Raw genomic sequence first — 6568 nt, 5'->3', positions numbered from 1 at the left:
GCTACAAAAGCTTTCTTGAGAAATGCTGTCTGAACTGAAGGATGAACAGGAAATCATGGAGGGTATGATGTATATGTGTGTGTACACAGGCACACACAGAATTTTTCCAGATAGTAGAGAAAAAGCATGTCACCTTCTTCAAAGATCCAGAAGGACAGGATGTGGAAGGAGGGAGGGGCAGAGAGCGTGAGGAAACCAGCACGGAGGGCACTATGGGACAAGTTCCTCAGCCTCCAGGGAGGAGTGAAAGGTGCCCAGCCTCAGGTGAGTCTGGTAAAGAACTGGGTGATAAGGGCCATCACAGGGGTAGATTTCAAGAGCAACTGATGAGTGAATCCCCATGGTTTCAGTTCCATTGGCTGCTTGTCTGCTTGATTTGTTTATTTAGTTTATTTGGTTTTGATAAATACTAATACTCTTTAAGGCTTTGGTCTACTTTGGCTTCCTTCATAGCTCAGTTAGTAAAGAATCTGCTTGCAATGCAGGAGACCCTGGTTTGATTCCTGGGGGGAGAAGATCCGCTGAAGAAGGGATAAGCTACCCACTCCAATATTCTTGGGCTTCCCTTGTGGCTCAGCTGGTAAAGAATCCACCCTGCAATGTGGAGACATGGGTCCTCTTCTTACTATTTTATCCTAAAGGAAGGGCCAAGAGATATAAAAATGTCAAACTCCAGGAGTTTCTACATGTTCTCATCAGTGTGGTGAGAGGTGAGCCAAGACTGATGGCACAGTCCGCCTCAGGTGGGTGTCTTATCTCTCCAGGCACGTGTTATAGTGCTTCGGATATTGACTAGGCAGTAAGACAGACTAGGTAGTAAGACATTTCTGTGTTTTAGAATGAATGCAAAAGAGAGGTTAAAACTAAGTAGCCGCCCTTTGAAATTATTTTTAAATGAGTTGGAACCTCAAACTTGGTTTATAGTAACATGATATACATGCCATAAAGGAAATATAAATGAGTAAATGACTATCTCTTTGGCTGTTGATATACCATACTTTTCAAAAAAGCTTAAAACATGACTCATAGAAATATAAATTATACACACAAGAAAAAGTGTATAACTAATTTATTGATGAGGGGACCAGTAAAATGTTAAGTCTGGTTCAGTGGAGATTTTAAAGAACAAATTTATATAGTCAGACAATGAAAGGGATGCTGAAATAACTTGCTAGTAGATGCAAAACTGTTTAATATTCTACAGAGTAATAAGCTGCAATGTCTGCGGGTGTTTGGGGCTATCTTTTCCATCAGATGGAAACCAAATCCATCTCTGTCGGATAAAATTGTGTTGTAATGAGTAGGAATAGTTTGTTTTATTTTCAAATTAGAGTCATTTCTCATTTCGATCAGTTTTCTACAAGTGAAACTTATCCCTGCAGAGCTATAAATAGTTTAGTCAATAGGAAATCAACAAGACCTGCCCAGAAGTACTGCACTAACAGAACATCCTGTAATCCCCTCTGCTTTTAAAAACATTGTATTACAGGGCATTAACTGCAATGAACTCAGAGCACTTGGTTATTCCCAAGGATTTTATGACCACATTATCATCCCCAAAACGATGTTTAGAAACGAGTATCCTGTTATTGCACCAAGATTGAAAGAAGTGTTCATAACATCACATATTATTAAGAGCTAAAAATTAGCACCTGAAGCAAGCTAAACTGCAGCCTATAATTAATTATTCTCATAGTCCTAGCTAGAAAGATCACTGCTCTTTGAACCACATTTTACATCTCTATTTCTGTCTAGTACAAACCCCTGATTTAAGCTCTCAGTCACAGAAAGCAAAGCCTTTAAAATGCCTTTCAATTCTTTAGTAACATCAATATAACATTCAATTACTAGCTTTCTTTTTGACTAGAGACCTTTGTCAAACACTGTATGAAGGTGATAAACAGAGTAAATTTTGTGGTAGAAAGCATTATCCAAAGATGCCACTTCCAGAATAGGAATGCGAAAGTGAAGGATGAGCAGAAACACCATCTGGTCTGTGAAAGAAAAACAGAATAAGGTGCAACCAGAATCTGACATTAGGACATCCTAATAGGAGACATCAAAATCTAGCAGAATAAAGAACCAGAGTTCAAAAGTGTATCAGTCAGGGCTCAGAGAAGCTGAACCATGATCAATATTGTGGAATGAAGAATTTCATATAGAGATTGCGGGCAGAGATGGGGGAAGAAAGGATCTGAAAACGGGAGCTGAAGATTTGGTGAAAAGCCCTGGTTTTGGTGTATGAGTCAGAGTTCGCAGGAAATCTTGAAGGGACAGTCACCCAGCTCTAACATTGGGCGGGAGACAGAGGGAGGGACATTGGCTCGTCGAGGCTACCACTTCTGTGTCTCCACAGCAGTGCATTTAGTGGCAGGCCCAGTGTCGCCATTGAGCAGAAGGGCTGGCCATTGGGAAGGACAGATGAATACACAGTGGGGAGGCACTTCTCACCCCCGCACTCTACGATGACCTTCAGGACCTTTCGTTTCTATCTTCCCCAAGTCTTGTTGAGTGTCATTTTCAATCAGCTCTAACTTGGAACCACATAAGGAAGGGGATTCACAGACATGCAGCTGACAGTGAAACAGGCCAACATACAGTGGGCAAGTCTGAAATCATCTTGTGGTAATGAATTCAAATAAAAGGCATAAAATGCCAGACGACATGACACTTTTAATCTCTAAGATTCTCTCAGAGAGTACTTATGACAGACAGACTTACTTTGAAGAATGCAGACCCCACCACTAAAGACAGGCCAAAAGTACTGAAGGACCAAGCAGCGACACGTATGGCTGTGTCTGTAGCCTCCCTGTAAATAGAGGAAATGGATGTTTCGTGTTCGTCAGTCTGGGGGAGGGATTTGGACTACTTGAACCGTGCCCTAGTGGTCTGATGTGAACCCTCATCATGACCAATTCACAGTGACTCCTTCCTTGAGAAGGAAAGCATCTTTCAAGAAATGCTGGTCTCCATTTGGTTGATTTACTTCTAAGCTCCTACTTCCAATTTGATACAAAGTTTTCGTTTCACTGTCTCCTCTCTTCCGTCTCCTTTTTTTTTTCTTTTATTCTTGCCTTTTTTTCCCCTTCACAGGTCTGCATTTATGTATAGAGCACAAAATGGTAGATGGATTGATGGATAAGATCAGAATTCATAATAATGGGAAAGAGAAATGGATTGAGAATCAGAAAGCCCGGGCACTTTTGTAAGTATGGCGACTAAGGATGAAATTCTTAACAACTCTGAGGCCCCACAGAGTAGATTTCCATGAGATTAAGAGAAAAAGTACATGTGTTCTACTAGAAATTTGCTTTAGATATCTACAAGGCATTTTAATTTAACAAAAACTCAGAGAACTCCGACAGTAAAGCACTCTTTCCACCTTTGCTCAATCCAGTTTCCTACACTAATTTCATTCTGGAACCCTTTTCCCCATAATTTCTATTAATATTCTGCAGATGAAATACACTTTGGGAAAATTCCAGATGATGTCTAGGGTAGTTCTTTCACCTCTACGAAACCCTGAACTTCTCCCTTTTTCTCTTAAAACTCAAACCACTACATAAATTTGAGTTACTAATTGAACGTTGATCTGCCTGGAAAGGGACACTTTTTTTTTGAATAAAGATTTCGCTGAGGGCTAGTTCAAATGGCAATTCATAAGATGTAACTGTCAGGGCTTCCCTGGTGGGTCAGTGGTAAAGAATCTGCCTGCCAGCGCAGAAGATAAAGGTTTGATCCTTAATCCGGGATGATCCCACATGCCTCGGAGCAACTAGACCCATGTGCCACAACTCTTGAGTCCATGCTCTAGATCCCAGGAGCCACAACTACTGAAGCCCCTTAAAGCCTGTGCTCCATAACAAGAGAAGCCACTGCAATGAGAAGGCTGTGCACAATAGATAGTAGTCCCCCTCCTCCGCTTGCCACAACCAGAGGAAAGCCTGTGCAGCAATGAAACCTCGCACAGCCAAAATAAAGAAACACAATTATATTTTAAAAAGATGTAACATAAAGTGAGAAATGAATTTTCTGAATGTGTCTCCAGTTAAGAGACCAAAAGTGAGTTGTCAGTGTTTTTCAAATACTCAGAGAATAATCTCATTCAAAAATGTTGGTTTTGAATTGCAACAGCAGTGATATGCAGAAAAATATCACCCTCCCAGTTTGTATCGGACTACATCAGACCTTCTAAATCAGGAAGGCCAGCTAGAGTTCCAATCTTCCAAGTACTTGAGACAGATCAATTGGTGGAGGGTTGGACAGCTGTTGGTTCTCAGTGGAAATAAGTTCAGTCATCCCGTTATGTTGGTCTTTTGGGTTTACCACTAGGGGTCACTAAAGAGAGATGGGAGATAGTCAATCTTTTCTAAGTAATTCCAGAACAGCCATGGGCTTTGGACAAGATGCAGGTGAGTGCTTCTCTAACTTTAATTTGCATGTGGATAACCTGGGGATTTTGTGCAGATTTTGATCCAGGTTGGGATGGGGTGGGGGTGGGGGCTGAGATTTCTCTATTGCCGTCATTTCCCAGGTGATGTCCATGCTGTTGGGGCTAGAGTACAGGTTGTTGGGAAAACCTCACACTCAAGATGGAACATCGCCTTAATCCAGCTCTCTTGAAGGAAATGGAGATTATGTCTCATCCAGGCTGGGTCCATAGTTCTTCTCATCCTCTCCTCCTCCCTCTCCTCCTCTCTCTTCTTCCTTCTTCTCCCTGCTCCTTACCCACTTGATTCCCCCCACCTCCTCTTCCCTTTTCTGCCAGCGGTAGTTTGAGCTCAATCATCTTGAAGGACATCTTCCCAAATATTTGTTATAGCTTTTCCTAACAAAATCTAGCTTGGTGGCATTAATATCTATTTGTGAAATACTCATTAAAGAAACAGAAGCACAGCAAACAGTCAAATGCTTATTTCTCCTGAAAATTTTCTCTTTTGTGTATGTTACATTTTATATAAATGAGTTAAACTAGTCTGATTCTGGTTCTGCTAGACCAGAGTAGATGGGTACATCATATGTCTTTGGCGTTAAAGGCTATTTGATTTTATTATTTCAGTGCGTGCGTGCTAAGTCTCTTTAGTCATGCCCAACTCTTTGAAACTCTGTGGACTGTATCCTGTCAGGCTCCTCTGTCCATGGGATTCTCTAGGCAAGAATACTGGAGTGGGTTGCCATGCCCTTCTTCAGGGGATCTTCCCTACCCAGGGATTGAACCCATGTCTCCTGTGTCTCCTGCATTGGCAGGCAGGTTCTTTACCACTAGCACCTTCTGGGAAGCCCCAATATATTCTTCAGTCCCAACTACAAATTTATTTTAACCAATAAGAAACCTATTTTGTTTTTTTTCAGAGCTGAGAAAAAAAGACAATTGCCTACATAGAATCCAGAGTTTCATCTTCCACTCAATTCAGTAACTCAAAGGGAGTAAAAGTGAGTGATACAACAAATCTCTTTTGGTGTGAGAAATTTGTAAATGGATCTTTATGTAGACAAAGATAAAAAAAAGTTGTAGATTTTTTTTCCAATTATAATTCAGAAAACTTGGAAAACACAGAACTTTATTTTAAAAAATAGTACTAAAATACCATCACTCAGGGATAACCACTATTAACAATTTTTGGAGATATTCCAGGGATTTTAAAAATATTTACATGCACATTCTCCTATGATTATGGAATACTGTTTTATAATCTGATGCTTTCACTTCGTGATGTAAGTATTATCCCTTTTCCATAACTATTTTTTACTCTAAAATTGCTAATGGTTTTGCTGTAATATATCATAAATATTCCACAATGTATTTAATTAAGTCTCTATTGTTGGATATCCAGGTTGTTCCTAACTTTTCAGACTAATAAAAATATTTACAAACATTGCTATACAGACATATTTGCCCTTACATTTCATTATTTGGTTTGGAAAAGTTCCAAGGGATAGAACTTCCAGGTCAAAAGCTTTTGAAGTATGCTACTAAAGAACTATTTGGGAAAGATGCTCAACTATTTGCTGGCAGCAGGAGGTGGTTAGGGGACTCTGATGGCAAGAACAGTGCAAGGGGTTACACATGAAATCTACAGTCAGATTGCTCATATTTGAGTCAATCTTGGAAGACTGTTTAATTTCAATGCTTCTGTAAAGTAGAGATGATACTAGCTCCTACACCATCAAATTGTTTTGCAGGCCAAGTGATGGAATATACGTAAAGCTGGACATGGTAAGCAATTAACAAATGTCATCTGCTTTATTACTGTTGTTATTTTCCTTCATGCTCAGTAGTAATCCCAGAGTCTTTAAATGCCAACTGGTCTATAAACTTGGCTTCTGCATTTCTGCCAGGGGCATCTGTTGAGGTCAAGGAGACTGGCTAATGACTGGGAAAAAAAAAAAAACCTGTGAAGAGTGGACTTCAGAAGAAGGAGGTATAATAAGGCTGTTCTCCCCTGAAACCTGGGAAGGCTCACTGCAAACCTTTCCCAGAAATGAAGGCTCAAAAGAAATGCGCCAAATGGAAACTTTCAGGGGTACCAGTGCTACCCTTTCAGTTCATACAGCAGCCTCTTCATCC

At 40.3% G+C, this 6568-nt stretch overlaps 1 long non-coding RNA gene across 1 annotated transcript; it reads left to right on the top strand.

The window, feature by feature from the left end:
- Positions 1 to 558: 558 nt before the first annotated feature.
- LOC104985720 lies at positions 559 to 5878 on the top strand. Its single transcript, XR_824965.1, has 3 exons — positions 559 to 743; positions 3094 to 3205; positions 5353 to 5878. It is a non-coding gene; the product is annotated as an uncharacterized LOC104985720 (long non-coding RNA).
- Positions 5879 to 6568: the final 690 nt, after the last annotated feature.

This window comes from Bison bison, unplaced genomic scaffold, assembly GCF_000754665.1.
Source record: "Bison bison bison isolate TAMUID 2011002044 unplaced genomic scaffold, Bison_UMD1.0 scf7180017864057, whole genome shotgun sequence".
NCBI classification, from domain to species: Eukaryota; Metazoa; Chordata; class Mammalia; order Artiodactyla; family Bovidae; genus Bison; species Bison bison.
This window is presented reverse-complemented; position numbering and strand designations above follow the sequence as displayed.